Source organism: Coturnix japonica, chromosome 1, assembly GCF_054131305.1.
Source record: "Coturnix japonica strain WE chromosome 1, WE-NBRP24, whole genome shotgun sequence".
In the NCBI taxonomy this organism is placed as follows: domain Eukaryota; kingdom Metazoa; phylum Chordata; class Aves; order Galliformes; family Phasianidae; genus Coturnix; species Coturnix japonica.
Window position 1 is genome coordinate 175,653,352 of NC_140663.1, and position 25,305 is coordinate 175,678,656.

The window sequence follows — 25,305 nt, forward strand, 5'->3', positions numbered from 1 at the left end:
CCTCTCACAGCACCCAGAGGTCACCAGTGACACAAGAAGGGCCCAGTGGAGCACAAAAGTCCCAACCAAAGCCGCTCGGTCTCTCAGCATCGTCCAGGTCAACCGGTTGCTGCTCAGTGCCGCCAAGCAAGCTTGCAGGCTCACTACCTTGGAATACTGGTAATGTGTTGAATCAAACACCATAAGACACATGAGATTGTGGTGGAGGGATGTTTATTAGGGAAAATGGATGGAATTTTGAGAAATTATTAATTTGCTGTCCCGCTCTTTTAAGCATGTGTCACAAAGATGTGGTGGAGGACTCTGGTGGTGGCTGGATGAAGGATGTTTTGGACGTTGGATGTCTTTCTAGCTGTGAACTTTCAACCTTTTCAGGGGGCTGCACTGTGTTGTATCAGGAACTGTCTTCTTATGGAGTCTCTCCACCACAGCGGGGATGTTGGCAAGGTGGAAATGTAGACAGCTCTGTTCCTCGCCCCCTTTTCCTGCTCCTGCTCCTGTAGGAGAAACGACAGAAGTACATTGTTGTTATACACATGGAAATGATGCTTGGGAATTGCTCCCACCATTTTGTGCTGTCCCATTTGATCTGGACAATTTTTCCCCCAAATAATCTGGTGTTGCTGAGACATGTAACTCATCTCTCAAAGTTGGTTGGAGAGATACATCAAAGTGTCGTATCTCTCCAGCCACATGGGTGATTCAAAACCAGCACCTAGACACCCAATCTCAATGGGAAAGTGCAAGCTGCGATATCTACCTGCAAGTAGAGGATGTTGTCTTTGGAGATGGCTTCCATCAAGTCCTTACTGAGGGAAGGACCGGCTGTGCAGTTTCCTGACTTCTGCCACAGCCGCATACAGTGGGGAGCTTGGTCTCTCTGCCCGCTGCCTGTAGAAGAGCATGTAGGCAGTGGCACTGGGAAATAAAGAAGTCAGGTTGCTGATGGTTTCAAAGGAGCAGGTGCAAACCCTGTGGTCGTTGAAGAGGTACCACGGGATCTCAGAGTCCAGCTGCTTGTTGGAAGCCAGTTTTGGTGTCCCATCCAGAAGCTGTGTGTTGGGCACGGTATCGGTGCACTCTCTGCAGAAGCAGTAGTAGTGTCCGCTCTCGGAGGTGATGCCCGAGTGCACCACCACACTGCAGAGGTCGTACATGGTGGACACAAAGGTGCTGCCCAGGTCAGATCTGCCCATCTCATGCTGACAGACGTTCTCAGTTTCCTCAGAGCTGACGTGGACGGGCAGTTTGAGCACCTCAGGAATGGAGACATTCTCCAGGATCATTCTCCTCTTCATGGTCTTTGGGTCAAAGGAGAAGCGCAGCAGTGTGAGGATGAGGTAATGTGGGGCCTCTGTCAGCTCTGCCACCTTCTCAGCATCCTGCAAGGAAGCACATTTCTTGCAGTGGTATTGATTCTCTGCGGTCAGTCTCTCTGGGGATAGAAAATTGTTGATTAAATCCCCAAGAGATCGGGACTCCTTAGGAACGCGTGTCTGCTCCCCAGAAGCCCAGTGAGCATCTCTGGTTGTATGTGCTGGTTCTCTGGGCTCCTGCAAACCCAGTATTTCCATCAGCACCGGCTGGGCTCCGGGATCTCCAGACACAGCAGGCTTCCTCCGGATCCAGGCAGATCCTGTTGGCTGCTTTTTGGGGGACTCAATAAACTGTGGGCCGATTTCTCCCACTTGTACAACAGAGGTGCTTCCTGGCCTGCATGTGGGCCTGTCTGATGGGGGGAACGCCAACGACAGGTCTGTGAATGCCTCTTCTCGTGAAGAGACGTTTAAACACTTCAAGCAACGAATCTTTGTCAACATTTTTCCCCCAAACATCTTCTCAACCAGTGTCTTGTTTACGGATTGATGCTCCATGGCTTGAGACATCAAGCTGGATTCCTTGAGCTGCTGGTAGTAGATCTTTTCAGTTTTTTCTTCTTCATGTAATCTTTGGTAGAAGGAAAAAGATGAGAACAATAAAACATACAGCACGAGTTTCTACAGTATGGTTTCTGTGTGTGCACAGGGGCCTGATGCCAAGTGTGGTGGTGCAGAAGGCACAGATGGTCAACGTGTATTGACCCCACTTTGCAGGGCATCACCAGGACTCTGGGGACTTGGGATTTGTTGGTGAAAGAAAGGCAAAATCACCATTTTAGAGAGGAGGCTTGTCAGGCAAACACTTTTCCTCTGAACGTGGGGCAATTTCAGAAATTTTCAAGCCCAATTCATTTCTTCCCCCCAGGTCGGCACAAACAGAGTTCTACTAAGAAGTCCCAGACCGGTTTTCCCATCTTTTACTCCCAGTCTCTGTTCTCAGCCGCTCGCACCACTTCAGAGGGGTCAGCATTTCATATGATGTGAATGCTTGGGGCATCACCGCGTCTGGGCTCCAAAATTAATACTGCTTGCCACATACCGATTCAGGAGGAACTTGAGATACTCCGAGCAGTCCTGCTGAGAACCAGGGGTAAACCAGAATGGCTGGGAGGCAGACAGGAAGCTCTCTGGTGAGATGGCAGGTTGCTGGTAGAGAGAGGGAAAAACACATTTAAGCCACCGGGTCTCACTTCATATAGGAGAAGACTGGTTTGGTATGTGGCAACCAGCACTGGGAGGATGAATTTCAGCCCTGCTGAACATCCCTCTGTTGGACTGCCACGGGGATAACAGATTCTATGTGCCCCCTTTTACCAGCACGTATCAATTAGGTATTCATATGAACAATACATGCATTCATTTCTTCATTCATTTTCAAAATGCTTTCTGTTCCTGACCCACAGACTTCTACTAACTTCAGCCTGTACTTAATTTGATCCTTAATTTGATACCAAGTCCATTTATTAAAAAAAGAAATCTATAAAAATCAACTAAACTTCCATTTATCCTCTGATCTCTGCAGGCATTATAGGATTTTAGGAAATTACTGGGAAATCATTAACTACGAGCTACACAACAAGCAAGTATGTGAATGCACATCAAACACACCATGGAATAAACAGGCTCTTTTATGACCAAATCTGCAAGCTAAGATGTTCTCTACGTTACCCCCTGAAAGAGACCTGCAATGGATCTGTAATGGTGTAGCACCACAATGGAACAAGGCAAAGCTGCCAGTCAAGTCTTGGAAAACAGAGAGGTGCGGGTCAGTGGGCTCACATCAAGTGAAAAGTCAACACAGCGTCTCTGCGGGACAGACGGGTGCCTTCACCAATGGACTGAGATATGACCCATCTGGAGTCACTCATGTTAAATTTCAGGTTGGTGGAGAAAGGACTCCTAATTACTTTGTGTATGGGCTATTTTTCTTACTTTCCCTCAGATATGAAAGATTCACAACATCTGGAATCTAAAGGTTTGTTGCTGTTGTGGTTTTTGGACTTTGGTCCAAAGAAATAACTAGAACATGAAATAATTACCTGACTGTGCTCCAACAATGCAAAGAGCGACTTCAGTTTTGTCATCAGGGGCTGGAGGTCACTCTCGTTTAAATTCAACACTGAATGCCGAAAGCTGCAGAAGACAACCGCAGATGCAAAACAAGATGGACAATTAGCATTGTGGGAAGCACAGTGCCAGTGCAAAGAGCAACCCGGGAGCAGTCCTAAGAGGGAACAAGGGAGCAACAACTCACTCTGAAGCCATGAAGAGAGACTGTATGACACTGTTCATGTAGCAAGTGTTTCCCGAGTTCAATAAGCCGATCTTCCTTGACTGTGATTTGGAAGCCATGACTGGGCAGCTGGGCAGCTCGTACTTCTGGGAGGTACAAGCATTTTGTCCAAAGACATGTTAAGTCCGTTCTCTTCTTGGAACTGTAAGAGCCTTGGAAAGAAAGTGGTGACACCAACCATTATCATTTGGGTGGGCAAATGCCGAACTCCTCTGCAGGAGGTGTTCGTGGTGCAGATCATCCTCATGTTGGCGTGCACCCAGTAGAAGACACTGCAGTCATCAAGGACTTTTCTGTGCACAAACCTTTGGTGGCCTGAGGCGTGCTCCTCCCTGCGGGCTGACCATGAAAAGAACAGGCTGTCAGATGGACACAAGTGGCTCATGGAAATCATTCTCCCTGCTCTCTGCTCCACCTGCCCCTTTCCCTTTTGCTTGCCCTACTCTCACACAGGCCCTAGAGCTCCCGAGGACAAAGATGAACGCAGCAGGGCATGCACTTGCCCTGGGCAGCTGCTGGGATATGGGCCCCTTCTCCTTCTTTACAGGCCCCCATCAGGAACGTTGCATCTGTGGGTGTCTTTTCTCTACCGAATCCTGTACTGCTTTCTGCCCTGAGCAGCAGCCTCCCCATACAAACAGACTGCAGCACTCACTTGCTTTGATGCCTTTCCTGCTGGTCATCCACAGAAAGCACACTCTGGCTGGAGCTGGATGAGGAGTCTGTGGATGGTCTCGTACTCTCCCCTGTGCCATGCTCCGTATTCATGCACTGCTGGATGCCATGCATGTGCGTTTGGAACAGGCAGGGGGTCGTCAGCTCACACTCCATAGAACTTATTTTGTCCTCAGTCAGGCAGAGCAGGTAAGCAACTTCGTTGTCCTTTTCCTGGCACTCTGTTTCTTTGGAAACTGAGGCCGTTTGTCCTGCTATCTGGAAGTGAGAGAACATGGGCACCATGAAAGGGATGCAAACTCGTTTGGCAGAGGATCACTGAAGAGTGAGAAAAGCCCCCAAATCGAGGAAAGGTAACACTTTGCTATAGAAAGGGAAAGTGGAACTTCACAGAAACCAAGACAAAGAGTAACTGTAGATAGTTTACATTTAAAAGGGCAGGGAATGGAGGAATTACATACACTTAGTCTAAAGAAAACCAGAGAAGAGGGCAATAAAGATAAGAGGGAACTGCCCGGAGACCTCGTACAAGAAGGATTAGATACCCCCGGGTAAGATGATGCCAATGTGGAAGAGCGATAATGGCAAGAACAACAGATAACACCAAAAGAAAACAGAAGAATTTCACCCAATTCAAGGGTTGCGGGGAATTGGGTTGCGGGGAATGTAATGAATATGTAAACAAACTGGGGAGGAGACTATTGATTATGTATTAGCTTGACCTATATGCGTATGCACCAGTAAAGGCTGGGGGAAGACCTGCTGGAGAGGAGCTCTGCTGAGAGGAACCTGGGTGTCCTGGTGGATGACAGATTGGCCGTGAGCCAGCAGTGTGCCCTTGTAGCCAAAAAAGCCAATGGCATACTGGGGTGTATTAAAAAGAGTGTGTCCAGCAGGTTGAGGGAGGTGATCCTCCCCCTCTACTCTGCCCTGGTGAGGCCTCATCTGGAATACTGTGTCCAGTTCTGGGCTCCCCAGTACAAAAAAGACAGGAATCTCTTGGAAAGAATCCAGCAGAGGGCCACTAAGATGGTGAAGGGCCTGGAGCATCTCCCCTATGAGGAGAGACTTAGGGAACTGGGTCTGTTTAGCCTTGAGAAAAGAAGGCTGAGTGGGGACTTGATCCAGGTTTATAAATACCTGAGGTGTGGGAGCCATAGTGGTCAGGCTGGTCTCTTTACAGTAGCGCGTGGGGACCAGACTAGGGGTAATGGGATGAAACTACAGCTTAGGAAGTTCTGCACTAATGTGTGGAAGAACTTCTTTATAGTGAGGGTGACGGAGCACTGGAACAGGCTGCCCAGGGAGGTGGTGGAGTCTCCTTCTCTGGAGATATTCAAGACCCACCTGGATGCCTACCTGTGCAATGTGGTGTAGGGAGCCTGCTTTGGCAGGGGGGTTGGACTCGATGAACTCTAGAGGACCCTTCCAACCCCTACAATTCTGTGATTCTGTGTAACACACCTTTCTCCTAAGGGTGCACAAGTTTGGAGTGTTAACTGCTTGCGCCAGGGTTGTGTGCACTTCTCTTTATTAAACACACCTGCTTTATATCTCAACAGTCTATAGAGATTGTTTCTGCAAATCATCACCATTGCAGGGCTTTGGTTGGTGCGGAGCATTTCCAGCCTTGCAGGAATGCTCGGGGCAGCCCGTGCGGCTCACACCACCCCTGGCAGGCCATGTGTTGCCCAGGTGTCTCCCACTGTGTGACAGCCCTGTGGCTGGGAAAGTCCCTGGGGAGAGCTAACGGACCTCTGGGGGTCTGCTTTCCTTAAAGGTCTCCAAGTTTATGGCCTTGATGGCTCCCTGCTATGCAGACACAGTACCCTCCCTGTACAATTCAACTCGATCGCTCACCTGTCCCTGAGGGCTTCTTAGTCTTCTCCAGAGGCCGCAGGCCTTCCTCAACAGGCAGCAAATGCAGGTGATTAAGAAGGGATCTATAAGGAGCCAGGTTCTCCTTCTTTGCACCAGGTAGTCCCAGAGGTGGGCCAGGAAGCAAGGCAAGCTGTAGAGCTTCCACTTGGTGCCTGGGGACTGCTGCTTTGTGCCCTCAAGAACAACAACCTTGCTGTCTCTGTACCGGACCTGTTTAGGGCACTGGGAAGGGCCAAGCCAGCAGGGCCAGTAGCCGGTCAGAATCGTGGTCTCCACGGGTTGTTGCTCCTGGGGAACGACCTGGTTTTTCTTTCTTTTCTCAGTCCTGTCAGGACAAGAAAATTACACCATGCCACCAGGACGAGGTGGAGGTCTCCTCTGTACGTTGCCCCTCAGGAGTGACCTTATTTGTCTTCCTGTCCTTGATCATAATGGGGCAAGAGGTTAGGCCAAATGAACAGGGCCGGGAGGAGGTCTGCCTCTTGGTCTCCACTGGACTCTGCCCCTCAAGAATGACCTGATTTGTCTTCCTGCCCTCCGTTCCCTTGGTGCAGGTTAGGCCAAACCAACAGGGCAAGGTGGACGTCTGGCCCTTGGTCTCCTCTGGGCTCTTCTCCTCAGGACGGACCTGGTTTGTCTTCCTGTCGTCAGTCCTGATGGAGCAGGAGGTTTGGCCAAACCAGCAGGGCCATGTGGAGAGATGTCTCTTGGTGTCCTCTGAACGCTGCTCCTCAGCAAAGACCTGGTTTGTCTTCCTGTTCTCAGTCCTGACAGGGCAGGAAGTCAGGCCAAGCCAGCAGGGCCATGTGGAGATTCTTCTCTTGGTCTCCACAGGATGCTGCTTCTCAGGAATGTCCTGATTTTTCTTCCTGCCCTCAGTTCCTTTGGTGCATGTCAGGCCAAACCAACAGGGCCGGGTGGAGGTCAGGATCTTGTTCTCAACTGGATGCTGATCCTGAGGAAGGACCTGGTTTTTCTTCCTGTCCTCCACCCTGACAGGGCAGGAGGTCAGGCCAAACCAACATGGCCAAGTGGAGGTCAGGATCTTGTTTTCCACTGGATGCTGCACCTCAGGAAGTACCTGGTTTTCTTCCTCCATCCTGACAGGGCAGGAGGTTAGGTCAAATCAGCTGGGTCATGTGGATGTCACAATCTTGGTGTCCACCGGACCCTGCTCCATAGGAATGACCGGATTTTTCTACCAGCCCTCAATTCCTTTGGTGCAGGTCAGGCCAAACCAGCAGGGCCAGGTGGAGGTCTGGCTCTTGGTCTCCTTTGTATGCTGCCCCCTCCGTGCCCAAAGCCAGCACAGCTGTGGGAGAGCCCAACGGCTGCCTCTGCCCTTCCCAGCACGCCCAGCCACGGCCGCCCGCTCTGAGCACAGCTCCCAGCTGCGGGGCCGGCGCTGGGGCAGCCGCAGCCCCCGGGGGATGCGCAAGCGACAAGTGGCCCCGCGTCCTTTCCCAAAACAGAGCGCCGTGGCTTCCCATCGACGGACCGAGGCAGACGGGCGGCCCCAGCCGCTGAGCCACGGTGTCACCAGGTCCCAACGGCGCGGCGTTGCTCAGCCCCCGGGCACTGACGTCCCCAGAGCTTTCTTTAGGCTGTGTCTGTAATTCCCCCTTCCTCTGCCCTTTTTCATGTCAGCTATCTGCGGTTACCCTCTCTCTTGGTTTCTGTCAAGTCCCTCTTTCCTTTCCTATACCAAAGTGTTGCCTTTTCCTTTCTTCTGGGGTTTTTCTCGCTCTTCCCAAGTAACGCCCCTCGCGCCCCTCTCCAGCCCTTTGAACTCCACCCCCTTCACCCATCAAGCTCTGTTTTGAGCCTTCAACTACCCACTCAACCCCACTGTAAAAAGTTTGTAAATGTTTGTTCGTTGTGTTGGGTGTAAAAAGTTTGTAAATATTTGGGGGAGATGTTACTGGGGGGAGCTGTGCTGGAGCGGGGCCGAGTGGGCTTCCGAGTTTTGTAACCGCCCCTGCGGTTCCAGCTTTCGCCGCTTTTTTTCTCCTCGGCTCCTGCCCTCGCCGCTCCTGTTTACGCCGCTTCGCCCCCCCACCCCCCGCTCCGGATTGGACGGACTCGGGGCGGGAAGCCGAGGAACCTAGCAACGGGGAAACGGGACGGCAAGAAGCAGCAGCCCCCAGCAACAAAGAAGCAACAGCCCCAGCAACAAGAAAGAGTGAAGCCTGGTAACAGAGAAAGCGCAGTCTCAGAAGCACGAGAGCCAGGCCACTCAGAAGAAATAAGAGACCATAAAACTCGGCTCTTGTGAGGCCCCATCTGGAGTACTGTGTCCAGGTGTGGAGCCTGTCATCAATTTATAAGCAATACGCCAATGAGTCAACGATATTCCAATCAGAAAATTTTATTGATTGTAGCGGGTAAAACAAAAAGGCAATTCAGCGCTGGACGACAGGGAGATTATCGTTCCTCCAACTGCCGCGCGTTCCTGTTCCTTGCAACTTCTTTTGTATTGTCAGTTCCCGGGTGTGCTGGTATCCGACTGGTCGGCCGCGATCGTTCGGCTAGTGTGTCGTTAGTTGATTGGTCCTTCCTTGAGACTTGCTGAGACTTGCAAAATCTACCCGTAAATTCGCGCGCTTTGCAAACATCCCGGTTTCCACATCCCGGTCTTAATGAGCAAACACTTTATCACAGAGCCCTCAGTACAAGAAAGACATGGAGATTTTGGAAAGGGTCCAGAGGAGGGACAGGAAGATGATCAGGGGGCTGGAGCACCTCCCCTATGAGGACAGGCTGAGGGAGTTGGGTTTGTTCAGCCTAGAGAAGAGAAGGTTGCGGGGTGACCTCACTGCAGCCTTTCAGTACCTGAAGGGAACTTACACCCAGGAGGGGAGTAAACTCTTGGAAAGGGCTGACAATAGCAGGACTAGGGGAAATGGTTTTAAGTTAAAAGAGGGAAGATTTAGGTTGGATGTTAGGGGGAAGTTCTTCACTAGGAGAGTGGTTAGGCCCTGGAACAGGCTGCCCAGGGAGGTTGTGGATGCCCCGTCCATGGAGGTGTTCAAGACCAGGTTGGACGGGGCACTGGGCAACCTGATCTATGGGGTCTCTATGGGGATCTATGGGGTCAAAGGGGTCTCTATGGGGATCTATGAGGTCTATGGGGTCTCTATGGGGTCAGTGGGGTCTCTCGGGGGATCTGTGGGGTCAATGGGGTCTCTATGGGGATCTATGGGGTCTCCTGGGCAACCTGATCTAGTAAAGGTGTATGTTTGGTGGCCCTGCTAGGCAGGGGGGTTGGAATTACATGATCCTTGAGGTCCCTTCCAACCCGGGTCATTCTGTGATTCTGTGATAAAGCCAACTAGCCAGCCGGTATGGGCCATGCGCCACGAGAGGAGCTGTTGACTCCCTGGGATGCCTAGCGCTGTGGTGTTGCTTGTGATAGCTTACTCAACTTAAATAATTTATTTATGATTTGGAAACAGATTTGGTCTAATTCATGACACCACTGGCCCTCATTTTGTCCCTTTCCCCCTTCATGCCTACTTTAAATGAGGCCTGTCAAGACATCATCATAGTATCATAGTATCATAGTCTCGTGGGGGTCGGAAGGGACCTTAGAGATCATCGAGTCCAACCCCCGGGATTCGAATCTCTGTGTAGCAGAGCGGCACTTCTACCACTTGTGCCACAGGGGGAATTCGAACTCCGGCCCCCAGTGTTGCAAGGCGGCATTCCTACCACTGCGCCACCGGGGCACACATCCTGCCAGTTCCTCGGCTAGGATCCTCTTACCCATTGGAGACAGGCTGCTTTCATCTGCAGCCATCATGCCAGGTGCCAAATAAATAGCCCAGTGGTGAAATAACCCCAAATCCATATGTTTGCACCTTCTCCTAAGCCATTTATTTATGAGGTGGCTTTTTTGGATCCTCTCAGTATCCTTCCCTGCCACTGAAGGTATAGAAGAGAAAACCACCTTTACACCCATTCCTTCAACTACCTGCCCCAGTCCCCTGAAGTCTTTCTTGATAGTCCTCAGGCTTTACTCAGCGACTTTGTCACTGCCAGCCTGAACTATGAACAGAGGATAATAATCAGAGGGGCGGATCAGACTAGGAAGTTTCCTAGCAATATCCCTGACGTGGGCCTCAGGGAGGCAGCACACCTCCCTCTATCCTGGTGGTCACAGCTGGAGCTCTGCTCTGGGTGACAGCCATTTGTGCGTTGTTATTATTTTTTGCGAGAGAACAGAATGAAGTTCAGCTTGCCTCTCCTGCTGGCCATGGCTCTGACCATGTCTCCATTTGTGGGACATGGCTCTGGCTATGCCAGCGATCTCGGCTGGGTCTGGAATCGGGACCCAAAAGAGAATGTTCCTGAGGAGCAGCATCCGGTGGAGACCAAGACCCTGACCTCCACTTGGCCATGCTGGTTTGGCCTGACCTCCTGACCTGTCAGGACGGAGGACAGGAAGAAAACCCGGATCCTTCCTCAGGAGCAGCATCCAGTGTAGAACAAGATCTCGAGCTCCACTTGGCCATGTTGGTTTGGCCTGACCTCCTGCCCTGTCAGGGTGGAGGACAGGAAGAAAAATCAGGACATTCCTCAGGAGAAGCATCCAGTGGAGAACAAGATCCTGACCTCCACTTGGTTGAGTTGGTTTGGCCTGACATTCACCAAAGGAACTGAGGGCAGGAAGAAAAACCAGGTCGTTCCCCAGGAGCAACAACCCTTGGAGACCAAGATTCTGACTGGCTACTGGCCCTGCTGGCTTGGCCCTTCCCAGTGCCCCAAACAGGTCTGGTACAGAGGCAGCAAGGCTGTTGTTCCTGAGGGCACAAAGCAGCAGACCCCAGGCACCAAGTGGAAGCTCTACAGCTTGCCTTGCTTCCTGGTCCACCTCCGGGACTACCTGGTGCAAAGAAAAAGAACCTGGCTCCTTATAGATCCCTTGATACTCACCTGCATTTACTGCCTGTTGAGGATGGCCTGCGGCCTCTGGAGAAGACTAAGAAACCCTCGGGGACAGGTGAGCGATCGAGTTGAATTGCACAGGGAGGGTACCGTGTCTGCACAGCAGGGAGCCATCAAGGCCATAAACTTGGAGACCTTTAAGGAAAGCAGACCCCCAGAAGACCGTTAGCTCTCCCCAGGGACTTGCCCAGCCACAGGGATGCCACACAGTAAAAGACCCCCACGCAACTCAGGGCCTACCAAAGGAGTTGGTGTGAGCCCCATGGGCTCCCCCGAGCATTCCCATGAGGCTGGAAATGCTCCGTGCAAACCAAAGCCCTGCAGAGTGATGCTTTACCAAACGACCCTGCATCCCTTTCACGCTGCCCATGTTCTCTCTCTTCCAGATAGCAGGACAAACGGCCTCAGTTTCCAAAGAAACAGAGTGCCAGGAAAATGACAACGAAGTTGCTTCCAACCTGCTCTGCCTGCCTGAGGACAAAATAAGTTCTACGGAGTGTGAGCTGACGACCCCCTGCCTGCTCCAAACGCACATGCATGACATCCAGCAGTGCATGAGTACAGAGCATGGCACAGGGGAGAGTACGAGTCCATCCGCAGACTCCTCATCCAGCTCCAGCCAGAGTGTGCTTTCTGTGGATGACGGGCAGGAAGGGCATCAAAGCAAGTGAGTGCTGCAGTCTGTTTGTATGGGGAGGCTGCTGCTCAGGGCAGAAGGCAGTACAGGATTTGGTAGAGAAAAGACACCCACAGATGCAACGTTCCTGATGGGGGCCTGTAAAGAAGGAGAAGGGGCCCATATCCCAGCAGCTGCCCAGGGCAAGTGCATGCCCTGCTGCATTCATCTTTGGCCTTGGGAGCTCCAGGGTCTGTGTAAGAGTAGGGCAAGCAAAAGGGAAAGGGGCAGGTGGAGCAGAGAGCAGGGAGAGTGATTTCCATGAGCCACTTGAGTCCATCTGACAGCCTGTTCTTTTCAGGGGGACGGTCAGCCCGCGGGGGGGAGCACGCCTCAGCCCAGCAAAGGTTTGTGCACAGAAAAGTCCTTGATGACTGCAGTGTCTTCTACTGGGTGCACGCCAACATGAGGATGATCTGCACCACGAACAACTCCTGCAGAGGAGTTCGGCATTTGCCCACCCAAATGATAATGGTTGGTGTCACCACTTTCTTTCCAAGGCTCTTCCAGTTCCAAGAAGAGAACGGACTTAACATGTCTTTGGACAAAATGCTTGTACCTCCCAGAAGTACGAGCTGCCCAGCTTCCCAGTCATGGCTTCCAAATCACAGTCAAGGAAGATTGGCTTATTTAACTCGGGAAACACTTGTTACATGAACAGTGTCATACAGTCTCTCTTCATGGCTTCAGAGTGAGTTGTTGCTCCCTTGTTCCCTCTTAGGACTGCTCCCGGGTTGCTCTTTGCACTGGCATTGTGCTTCCCACAATGCTAATTGTCCATCTTGTTTTGCATCTGCGGTTGTCTTCTGCAGCTTTCAGCATTCAGTGTTGAATTTAAACGAGAGTGACCTCCAGCCCCTGATGACAAAACTGAAGTCGCTCTTTGCATTGTTGGAGCACAGTCAGGTAATTATTTCATGTTCTAGTTATTTCTTTGGACCAAAGTCCATAAACCACAACAGCAACAAACCTTTAGATTCCAGATGTTGTGAATCTTTCATATCTGAGGGAAAGTAAGAAAAATAGCCCATACACAAAGTAATTAGGAGTCCTTTCCAACCTGAAATTTAGCATGATGACTCCAGATGGGTCATATCTCAGTCGATTGGTGAAGGCACCCGTCTGTCCCCCAGAGACACCATGTTGACTTTTCACTTGCTGTGATTCCACTGACCGGCACCTCTCTGTTTTCCAAGACTTGACTGGCAGCTTTGCCTTGTTCCATTGTGGTGCTACACCATCACAGATCCATTACAGGTCTCTTTCAGGGAGTAACGTAGAGAACATCTTAGCTTGCAGATTTGGTCATAAAAGAGCCTGTTTATTCCAAGCAGGCTATGGTGTGTTTGATGTGCATTCACATACTTGCTTGTTGTGTAGCTTGTAGTTAATGATTTCCCAGTAATTTCCTACAATCCTTCTAGTTATTTTTCTTTTGGCCCAGTACATAAAGTCATTTCTCCAGGCAATTAAGGGTCTGCCACTGTATTAATGTGACAACAATTGCCTAAAGGCACTGATTACGTTGCCCAGTAATGCAGTTTACCTGCCTGCAGAGATCAGAGGATGGATGGAAGTTTAGTCGATTTTTATAGGTTTCTTTTTTTAATAAATGGACTTGGTATCAAATTAAGGATCAAATTAAGTACAGGCTGAAGTTAGTAGAAGTCTGTGGGTCAGGAACAGAAAGCATTTTGAAAATGAATGAAGAAATAAATGCATGTATTTTTCATATGAGTACCTAATTGACACATGCTGGTTAAAGGGGGCACATAGAATCTGTTATCCCCGTGGCAGTCCAACAGAGGGATGTTCAGCAGGGCTGAAATCCTCCCAGTGCTGGTTGCCACATACCAAACCAGTCTTCTCCTATATGAAGTGAGACCCGGTGGCTTAAATGTGTTTTTCCCTCTCTCTACCAGCAACCTGCCATCTCACCAGAGAGCTTCCTGTCTGCCTCCCAGCCATTCTGGTTTACCCCTGGTTCTCAGCAGGACTGCTCGGAGTATCTCAAGTACCTCCTGAATCGGTATGTGGCAAGCAGTATTAATTTTGGAGCCCAGACGTGGTGATGCCCCAAGCATTCACATCATATGAAATGCTGACCCCTCTGAAGTGGTGCGAGCGGCTGAGAACAGAGACTGGGAGTAAAAGATGGGAAAACCGGTCTGGGACTTCTTAGTAGAACTCTGTTTGTGCCGACCTGGGGGGAAGAAATGAATTGGGCTTGAAAATTTCTGAAATTGCCCCACGTTCAGAGGAAAACTGTTTGCCTGACAAGCCTCCTCTCTAAAATGGTGATTTTGCCTTTCTTTCACCAACAAATCCCAAGTCCCCAGAGTCCTGGTGATGCCCTGCAAAGTGGGGTCAATACACGTTGACCATCTGTGCCTTCTGCACCACCACACTTGGCATCAGGCCCCTGTGCACACACAGAAACCATACTGTAGAAAGTCGTGCTGTATGTTTTATTGTTCTCATCTTTTTCCTTCTACCAAAGATTACATGAAGAAGAAGAAACTGAAAAGATCTACTACCAGCAGCTCAAGGAATCCAGCTTGATGTCTCAAGCCATGGAGCATCAATCCGTAAACAAGACACTGGTTGAGAAGATGTTTGGGGGAAAAATGATGACAAAGATACGTTGCTTGAAGTGTTTGAACGTCTCTTCACGAGAAGAAGCCTTCACAGACCTGTCATTGGCGTTCCCCCCATCAGACAGGCCCACGCGCAGGCCAGGAAGCACCTCTGTTTTGCAAGTGGAAGAAATCGGCCCACAGTTTATTGAGTCCCCCAAAAAGCAGCCAACAGGATCTGCCTGGATTCGGAGGAAGCCTGCTGTGTCTGGAGATCCCGGAGCCCAGCCGGTGCTGATGGAAATACTGGGTTTGCAGGAGCCCAGAGAACCAGCACATACAACCAGAGATGCTCACTGGGCTTCTGGGGAGCAGACACGCGCTCCTAAGGAGTCCCGATCTCTTGGGGATTTAATCACCTGTTTTCTATCCCCAGAGAGACTGACCGCAGAGAATCAATACCACTGCAAGAAATGTGCTTCCTTGCAAGATGCTGAGAAGGTGGCAGAGCTGACAGAGGCCCCGCATTACCTCATCCTCACACTGCTGCGCTTCTCCTTCGACCCAAAGACCATGAAGTGGACGAAGATCCTGGAGAATGTCTCCATTCCTGAGGTGCTCAAACTGCCCGTCCACGTCAGCTCTGAGGAAACTGAGAACGTTTGTCAGCATGAGATGGGCAGATCTGACCTGGGCAGCAACTTCGTGTCCACCGTGTACGACCTCTGCAGCGTGGTGGTGCATTAGGGCATCACCTCTTAGTGCGGACACTACTACTGCTTCTGCAGAGAGTGCACCGATACCGTGCCCAACACACAGCCTCAGGACTGGACACCAAAACTGGCTTCCAACAAGCAGCTGGACTCTGAGATCCCGTGGTACCTCTTCAACGACCACAGGGTTTGCACCTGCTCCTTTGAAACCATCAGCAACCTGACTTCTTTATTACCCAGTGCCACTGCCTACATGCTCTTCTACAGGCAGCGGGCAGAGAGACCAAGCTCCCCACTGCATGCGGCTGTGGCAGAAGTCAGGAAACTGCACAGCCAGTCCTTCGGGGCGTGCTGCGCTGCTTGGTGGGGACTAGGAGAGAATTAACTGTGCCCCGTCCGTGCCCAAAGCCAGCACAGCTGTGGGAGAGCCCAGCGGCTGCCTCTGCCCTTCCCAGCACGCCCAGCCACGGCCGCCCGCTCTGAGCACAGCTCCCAGCTGCGGGGCCGGCGCTGGGGCAGCCGCAGCCCCCGGGGGATGCGCAAGCGACAAGTGGCCCCGCGTCCTTTCCCAAAACAGAGCGCCGTGGCTTCCCATCGACGGACCGAGGCAGACGGGCGGCCCCAGCCGCTGAGCCACGGTGTCACCAGGTCCCAACGGCCACCGCAGCGCCGCGCAACGGACCCATCGCGTGCGGACGCCATTCGGCGCCCACGTCCCCACAGGAGCCCGACGGTCTTGTGAGCAAAGACAACAGAATGCCTCAAAACCCACACCTACAGCTGCACTAATGTGTGGGCACGCTGGGCTGTGCTCACACTCACACTTCCCTCCCTGTTATCCTTGTTTCCAATGGACAGTACAGCCCTCTTCTCACCTTCTCTCACCTGGCACATTATGTGCCCTCCCTCGGGCCAGCTGCTTTGAAGCCTCTTACAAAAGGATCACACACTGCATTGCCTGCTCCTTTAACTGAGGGCAGCCGTAAGGCTGATCGAGCCACAGTTATTGCAGCAAGTGCGACTCTCTTGTCAATTTTACCATCAGAATAGGAGAGCCTTACTGTCACGGAGTGATCTAGATCAATCTATGTCCGTGACAGGGGGACAGTAGGTCCGTGGTCCCCCCGGCCCCCGACAAAGGGGAAGGGAAAAAGGGAAAGGGGTAGGGAGATGGCAGCTGGGCTCAAGGAAAACAGAGAAGCGGCACCGATCTAAGGAGGAAAACTTATTTTACTAATTACAGTCTAATTGAAATTGAGGCAAATAAATCACGTAAAATAAAAGAGAAAGAGAGAGGTTTCCGAAGACCGAGAAGCCTACTTTGGAACTGAAGGCACAGCAGCTTGGAAGCACAACCATACCTGCTGCCAGGCAGTGAGAGAGAGAGAGAGCCGGCATCACTTTTACTTGTTTCCCTCTCCGACCGTATGTCCTCTGGGACGTGCAGTTCTTCTTCTCTGTGCTCCACATGACGTTATGATGTGGAATTGACTTGCAGAATCAAACTCAATAACCACGAAATAGTTATAAAGCAGGTATGTTTAATGAGTCATGCGCGTACACCGTGGTGCAAGGGGGATAGCTTCACCTCACTTGCACACCATAAGGATAAAGGTGTGTTACAGATATAGGTCAAGCTAATACATAATCCATAGTCTCCTCCCCAGTTTGGTTACATATTCATTACATTCCCTATGACCCCATTCGCCGTGGCCCCATTCCCCGCGACCCTTGCCGCTGTTTTGGGGTGAAATTCTTCTTCTGTTTTCTTTTGGCGTTATCCGTTGTTCTTGCCGTTATCGCTCTCCCACACTGGCGTCGTCTTGCCCGGGGGTATCTAATCCTTCTTCTTGTCAGAGGTCTCCGGGCAGTTCCCTCTTATCTTTATTGCCCTATTCTCTGGTTTTCTTTAGACTAAGTGTCTGTAATTCCCCCTTTCCCTGCCCTTTTAAATGTCAACTACCTACAGTTACCCTTTGTCTTGGTTTCTGTGAAGTTCCCCTTTCCCTTTCTATAGCAAAGTGTTACCTTGCCTGGATTCTGGGGCTTTTCTCACTCTTCACTTCCCCCCTTTTCTTTAATCTAGCAGGCTTTTACCTGCGTGATTCTTAATGGGTCTCAAAATAGGCTCCCCTCTCTACCTTTTGTCTTAGCTCATTTTTCTTCCAGACCTCGTACTCCCTTCCAGCACCTTGGGACAGGCACATAGAGCACCTTACTACTATACAGGTAAAACTTATTAACAACACCAAGATGGCTATAATGATCCTGACCAGGAAGTGCCACCAAGAGACTTCTCTCCACGTGGCCCTGCTGGTTTGGCCTAACCTCCTGCTCCATCAGGACTGACGACAGGAAGATAAACCAGGTCCGTCCTGAGGAGAAGAGCCCAGAGGAGACCAACGACCAGACCTCCAACTTGCCCTGTTGGTTTGGCCTAACCTGCACCAAGGGAACGGATACCAGGAAGGCAAATCAGGTCTTTCCTGAGGGGCAGCGTCCAGTGGAGACCAAGAGGCAGACATCCTGGTCCTGTTTCTTTGGCCTAACCTCTTGCCCAGTTATGATCAAGGACAGGAAGACAAATGAGGTCCCTCCTGAGGGGCAACGTACAGAGGTGATCTCCACCTCGTCCTGGTGGCTTGGTGGAATTTCATGTCCTGACAGGACTGAGAATAGAAAGAAAAACCAGGTCCTTCCCCAGGAGCAACAACCCGTGCAGACCACGACTCTGACCGGCTACTGGCCCTGCTGGCTTGGCCCTTCCCAGTGCCCTAAACAGGTCTGGTACAGAGGCAGCAAGGTTGTTGTTCCTGAGGGCACAAAGCAGCAGACCCCAGGCACCAAGTGGAAGCTCTACAGCTTGCCTTGCTTCCTGGTCCACCTCCGGGACTACCTGGTGCAAAGAAAAAGAACCTGGCTCCTTATAGACCCCTTGGTAATCACCTGCATTTGCTGCCTGTTGAGGAAGGCCGGTGGACGAAGAATTCGCCGTGGACAGGTGAGTGATTGAGATGAATTACACAGGGAGGGTACCGTGTCTGCACAGCAGGGAGCCATCAAGGCCATAAACTTGGAGACCTTTAAGGAAAGCAGACCCCCAGAGGTCCATTAGCTCTCCCTAGGGACTTGCCCAGCCACAGGGCTATCACTCAGTAGAGACCCCCACGCAACTCAGGGCCTGCCAGAGGTGGTGTGAGCCTCATAGGCTGCCTCGAGCATTCCTGTGAGGCTGGAAATGCTCCGTGCAAACCAAAGCCCTGCAGGGTGATGCTCTGCCAAATGAGCCTGCATCCCTTTCACAGTGCCCATGTTCTTTCAATTCCAGATAGCAGGACAAATGGCCTCAGTTTCCAAAGAAACAGAGTGCCAGGAAAAGGACAACGAAGTTGCTTCCAACCTGCTCTGCCTGACTAAGGACAAAATAAGATCTGCGGAGAGTGAGCTAAGGACCCCCTGCCTGCTCCAAACGCACATGCATGACATCCAGCAGTGCATGAATACGGAGCATGGCACAGGGGAGAGCATGAGACCATCCGCAGACTCCTCATCCAGCTCCAGCCAGAGTGTGCTTTCTGTGGATGACCAGCAGGAAGGGCATCAAAGCAAGTGAGTGCTGCAGTCTGTTTGTATGGGGAGGCTGCTGCTCAGGGCAGAAGGCAGTACAGGATTCGGGAGAGAAAAGACACCCAAAGGTGCAATGTTCCTGATGGGAGCCCTTGAAGAAGGAGTAGGGGCCCATTTCCCAGAATCTGCCCAGGGCAAGTGCATGCCCTGCTGCGTTCATCTTTGGCCTTGGGAGCTCCAGGGCCTGTGTGAGAGTAGGGCAAGCAAAAGGGAAAGGGGCAGGTGGAGCAGAGAGCAGGGAGAGTGATTTCCATGAGCCACTTGAGTCCATCTGACAGCCTGTTCTTTTCAGGGGGACGATCAGCCCGCAGGGGGGAGCACGCCTCAGCCCAGCAAAGTTTGTGCACAGAAAAGTCCTTGATGACTGCAATGTCTTCTACTGTGTGCACGCCAACATCAGGAAGATCTGCACCACGAACACCTCCTGCAGAGGAGTTCTGCATTTGCCCACCCAAATGATAATGGTTGGTGTCACCACTTTCTTTCCAAGGCTCTTACAGTTCCAAGAAGAGAACGGACTTAACATGTCTTTGGAAAAAATGCTTGTACCTCCCAGAAGTACGAGCTGCCCTGCTGCCCAGTCATGGCTTCCAAATCACAGTCAAGGAAGATTGGCTTATTGAACTCGGGAAACACTTGCTACATGAACAGTGTCATACAGTCTCTCTTCATGGCTTCAGAGTGAGTTGTTGCTCCCTTGTTCCCTCTTAGGACTGCTCCCGGGTTGCTCTTTGCACTGGAATTGTGCTTCCCACAATGCTAATTGTCCATCTTGTTTTGCATCTGCGGTTGTCTTCTGCAGCTTTCGGCATTCAGTGTTGAATTTAAACGAGAGTGACGTCCAGCCCCTGATGATAAAACTGAAGTCGCTCTTTGCATTGTTGGAGCACAGTCAGGTAATTATTCCATGTTCTAGTTATTTCTTTGGACTAAAGTCCAAAAACCACAACAGCAACAAACCTTTAGATTCCAGATGTTGTGAATCTTTCATATCTGAGGGAAAGTAAGAAAAATAGCCCATACACAAAGTAATTAGGAGTCCTTTCCAACCTGAAATTTAGCATGAGTGACTCCAGATGGGTCATATCTCAGTCCATTGGTGAAGGCAACCGTCTGTCCCCCAGATACACCATGTTGACATTTCACTTGCTGTGAGCCCACTGACCCGCACCTCTGTGTTTTCCAAGACTTGACTGGCAGCTTTGCCTTGTTCCATTGTGGTGCTACACCATTACAGATCCATTGCAGGTCTCTTTCAGGGAGTAACGTAGAGAACATCTTAGCTTGCACATTTGGTCATAAAAGAGCCTGTTTATTCCAAGCAGGTTATGGTGTGTTTGATGTGCATTCACGTACATGCTTGTTGTGTAGCTTGTACTTAATGATTTTCCAGTAATTTCCTACAATCCTTCTAGTTATTTTTCTTTTGGCCCAGTACGCAAAGTCATTTCTCCAGGCAATTACGGGTCTGCCACTGTATTAATGTGACAACAATTGCCTAAAGGCACTGATTACGTTGCCCGGTAATGCAGTTTACCTCCCTGCAGAGATCAGAGGATGGATGGAAGTTTAGTCGATTTTTATAGGTTTCTTTTTTTAATAAATGGACTTGGTATCAAATTAAGGATCAAATTAAGTACAGGCTGAAGTTAGTAGAAGTCTGTGGGTCAGGAACAGAAAGCATTTTGAAAATGAATGAAGAAATAAATGCATGTATTTTTCATATGAGTACCTAATTGACACATGCTGGTTAAAGGGGGCACATAGAATCTGTTATCCCCGTGGCAGTCCAACAGAGGGATGTTCAGCAGGGCTGAAATTCATCCTCCCAGTGCTGGTTGCCACATACCAAACCAGTCTTCTCCTATATGAAGTGAGACCCGGTGGCTTAAATGTGTTTTTCCCTCTCTCTACCAGCAACCTGCCATCTCACCAGAGAGCTTCCTGTCTGCCTCCCAGCCATTCTGGTTTACCCCTGGTTCTCAGCAGGACTGCTCGCAGTATCTCAAGTACCTCCTGAATCGGTATGTGGCAAGCAGTATTAATTTTGGAGCCCAGACGCGGTGATGCCCCAAGCATTCACATCATATGAAATGCTGACCCCTCTGAAGTGGTGCAAGCGGCTGAGAACAGAGATTGTGTGTAAAAGATGGGAAAACCGGTCTGGGACTTCTTAGTAGAACTCTGTTTGTGCCGACCTGGGGGGAAGAAATGAATTGGGCTTGAAAATTTCTGAAATTGCCCCACGTTCAGAGGAAAAGTGTTTGCCTGACAAGCCTCCTCTCTAAAATGGTGATTTTGCCTTTCTTTCACCAACAAATCCCAAGTCCCCAGAGTCCTGGTGATGCCCTGCAAAGTGGGGTCAATACACGTTGACCATCTGTGCCTTCTGCACCACCACACTTGGCATCAGGCCCCTGTGCACACACAGAAACCATACTGTAGAAAGTCGTGCTGTATGTTTTATTGTTCTCATCTTTTTCCTTCTACCAAAGATTACATGAAGAAGAAGAAACTGAAAAGATCTACTACCAGCAGCTCAAGGAATCCAGCTTGATGTCTCAAGCCATGGAGCATCAATCCGTAAAGAAGACACTGGTTGAGAAGATGTTTGGGGGAAAAATGATGACAAAGATTCGTTGGTTGAAGTGTTTGAACGTCTCTTCACGAGAAGAAGCCTTCACAGACCTGTCATTGGGGTTCCCCCCATCAGACAGGCCCACGTGCAGGCCAGGAAGCTCTGTTTTACAAGTGGAAGAAATCGGCCCACAGTTTATTGAGTCCCCCAAAAAGCAGCCAACAGGATCTGCCTGGATTCGGAGGAAGCCTGCTGTGTCTGGAGATCCCGGAGCCCAGCCGGTGCTGATGGAAATACTGGGTTTGCAGGAGCCCAGAGAACCAGCACATACAACCAGAGATGCTCACTGGGCTTCTGGGGAGCAGACACGCGCTCCTAAGGAGTCCCGATCTCTTGGGGATTTAATCACCTGTTTTCTATCCCCAGAGAGACTGACCGCAGAGAATCAATACCACTGCGAGAAATGTGCTTCCTTGCAGGATGCTGAGAAGGTGGCAGAGCTGACAGAGGCCCCACATTACCTCATCCTCACACTGCTGCGCTTCTCCTTCGACCCAAAGACCATGAAGAGGACAAAGATCCTGGAGAATGTCTCCATTCCTGAGGTGCTCAAACTGCCCATCCTCGTCAGCTCTGAGGAAACTGAGAACGTCTGTCAGCATGGGATGGGCAGATCTGACCTGGGCAGCACCTTTGTGTCCACCGTGTACGACCTCTGCAGTGTGGTGGTGCACTCGGGCATCACCTCCGAGAGCAGACACTACTACTGCTTCTCCAGAGAGTGCACCGATACCGTGCCCAACACACAGCTTCTGGATGGGACACCAAAACTGGCTTCCAACAAGCAGCTGGACTCTGAGATCCCGTGGTACCTCTTCAACGACCACAGGGTTTGCACCTGCTCCTTTGAAACCATCAGCAACCTGACTTCTTTATTTCCTAGTGCCACTGCCTACATGCTCTTCTACAGGCAGCGGGCAGAGAGACCAAGCTCCCCACTGCATGCGGCTGTGGCAGAAGTCAGGAAACTGCACAGCCAGTCCTTCCCTCAGTAAGGACTTGATGGAAGCCATCTCCAAAGACAACATCCTCTACTTGCAGGTAGATATCGCAGGTGTATACAGCTTGCACTTTCCCATTGAGATTGGGGAGAGATACGACACTTTGATGTATCTCTCCAACCAACTTTGAGAGATAAGTTACATGTCTCAGCAAAACCAGATTATTTGGGGGAAAATTGTCCAGATCAAATGGGACAGCACAAAGAGGGTGGGAGCAATTCCCAAGCATCATTTCCATGTGTATAACAACAGTGTACTTCTGTTGTTTCTCCTACAGGAGCAGGAAAAGGGGGCGAGGCACAGAGCTGTCTTCATTTCCACCTTGCCAACATCCCCGCTGTGGTGGAGAGACTCCATAAGAAGACAGTTCCTGATACAACACAGTGCAGCCCCCTGAAAAGGTTGAAAGTTCACAGCTAGAAAGACATCCAACGTCCAAAACATCCTTCATCCAGCCACCACCAGAGTCCTCCACCACATCTTTGTGACACATGCTTAAAAGAGCGGGACAGCAAATTAATAATTTCTCAAAATTCCATCCATTTTCCCTAATAAACATACCTCGACCATAATCTCATGTGTTTTATGGTGTTTGATTCCACACGTTACAAGTATTCCCAGGGAGGTGAGCCTGGAAGCTTGCTTGGTGGCACTGAGCAGCAACTGGACGATGCTGAGACCGAGCAGCTTTGGTTGGGACTTTTGTGCTCCACTGGGCCCTTCTTGTGTCACTGGTGACCTCTGGATGCTGTGAGAGTACACGGCAGACCCAGCTGTTTGTCCAGATGTGTCTTTAGGACTTGGTTATTCTGGTGTTACTTGGTTACTCTGGGCCAGACCTGCCAGGCTTGACAACCAGGCATTTGTTGTCATTTAAGACGCCTTGAACTAAGACCCTTAAACCCACTGGCTACTTCGTAAAAAAGGAAAGGAACAAAACCAGATTCGCTGTATGCACCCTATGTAAGTGCACACTATAGAAAGCAGAAGTGGAGTCCTCAGTACATGGAGACATGGAGCTGTTGCAGCACATCCATAGAAGAGCCACAGTAAGGATCCAATGGATAGAACACCTCTCCCATGAGGACAGGTTGAGAACAACAAACTTGCTGCCTCTGTACCAGACCTCTGTGGGGCACTGGGAAGGGCCAAGCCAGCAGGGCCAGTAGCCGGTCAGAATCATGGTCTCCACGGGTTGTTGCTCCTGGGGAACGACCTGGTTTTTCTTTCTTTTCTCAGTCCTGTCAGGACAAGAAAATTACACCATGCCACCAGGACGAGGTGGAGGTCTCCTCTGTACGTTGCCCCTCAGGAGTGACCTCATTTGTCTTCCTGTCCTTGATCATAATGGGGCAAGAGGTTAGGCCAAATGAACAGGGCCGGGAGGAGGTCTGCCTCTTGGTCTCCACTGGACTCTGCCCCTCAAGAATGACCTGATTTGTCTTCCTGCCCTCCATTCCCTTGGTGCAGGTTAGGCCAAACCAGCAGGGCAAGGTGGACGTCTGGCCCTTGGTCTCCTCTGGGCTCTTCTCCTCAGGATGGACCTGGTTTGTCTTCCTGTCATCAGTCCTGATGGGGCAGGAAGTTAGGCCAAACCAGCAGGGCCATGTGGAGAGATGTCTCTTGGTGTCCTCTGAACGCTGCTCCTCAGCAAAGACCTGGTTTGTCTTCCTGTTCTCAGTCCTGACAGGGCAGGAAGTCAGGCCAAGCCAGCAGGGCCATGTGGAGATTCTTCTCTTGGTCTCCACAGGATGCTGCTTCTCAGGAATGTCCTGATTTTTCTTCCTGCCCTCAGTTCCTTTGGTGCATGTCAGGCCAAACCAACAGGACCGGGTGGAGGTCAGGATCTTGTTCTCAACTGGATGCTGATCCTGAGGAAGGACCTGGTTTTTCTTCCCGTCCTCCACCCTGACAGGGCAGGAGGTCAGGCCAAACCAACATGGCCAAGTGGAGGTCAGGATCTTGTTTTCCACTGGATGCTGCACCTCAGGAAGTACCTGGTTTTCTTCCTCCATCCTGACAGGGCAGGAGGTTAGGTCAAATCAGCTGGGTCATGTGGATGTCACAATCTTGGTGTCCACCGGACCCTGCTCCTCAGGAATGACCGGATTTTTCTACCAGCCCTCAATTCCTTTGGTGCAGGTCAGGCCAAACCAGCAGGGCCAGGTGGAGGTCTGGCTCTTGGTCTCCTTTGTATGCTGCCCCCTCCGTGCCCAAAGCCAGCACAGCTGTGGGAGAGCCCAGCGGCTGCCTCTGCCCTTCCCAGCACGCCCAGCCACGGCCGCCCGCTCTGAGCACAGCTCCCAGCTGCGGGGCCGGCGCTGGGGCAGCCGCAGCCCCCGGGGGATGCGCAAGCGACAAGTGGCCCCGCGTCCTTTCCCAAAACAGAGCGCCGTGGCTTCCCATCGACGGACCGAGGCAGACGGGCGGCCCCAGCCGCTGAGCCACGGTGTCACCAGGTCCCAACGGCCACCGCAGCGCCGCGCAACGGACCCATCGCGTGCGGACGCCATTCGGCGCCCACGTCCCCACAGGAGCCCGACGGTCTTGTGAGCAAAGACAACAGAATGCCTCAAAACCCACACCTACAGCTGCACTAATGTGTGGGCACGCTGGGCTGTGCTCACACTCACACTTCCCTCCCTGTTATCCTTGTTTCCAATGGACAGTACAGCCCTCTTCTCACCTTCTCTCACCTGGCACATTATGTGCCCTCCCTCGGGCCAGCTGCTTTGAAGCCTCTTACTAAAGGATCACACACTGCATTGCCTGCTCCTTTAACTGAGGGCAGCCGTAAGGCTGATCGAGCCACAGTTATTGCAGCAAGTGCGACTCTCTTGTCAATTTTACCATCAGAATAGGAGAGCCTTACTGTCACGGAGTGATCTAGATCAATCTA

At 51.1% G+C, this 25,305-nt stretch overlaps 3 pseudogenes; all 3 read left to right on the forward strand.

Moving 5' to 3' along the window:
* Positions 1 to 10,453: 10,453 nt before the first annotated feature.
* On the forward strand, positions 10,454 to 11,344 carry LOC146762881 (uncharacterized; annotated as a pseudogene).
* A 30-nt stretch (positions 11,345 to 11,374) lies between these two features.
* On the forward strand, positions 11,375 to 15,525 carry LOC146762882 (ubiquitin carboxyl-terminal hydrolase 35-like; annotated as a pseudogene).
* A 150-nt stretch (positions 15,526 to 15,675) lies between these two features.
* On the forward strand, positions 15,676 to 22,536 carry LOC146762883 (uncharacterized; annotated as a pseudogene).
* Positions 22,537 to 25,305: the final 2,769 nt, after the last annotated feature.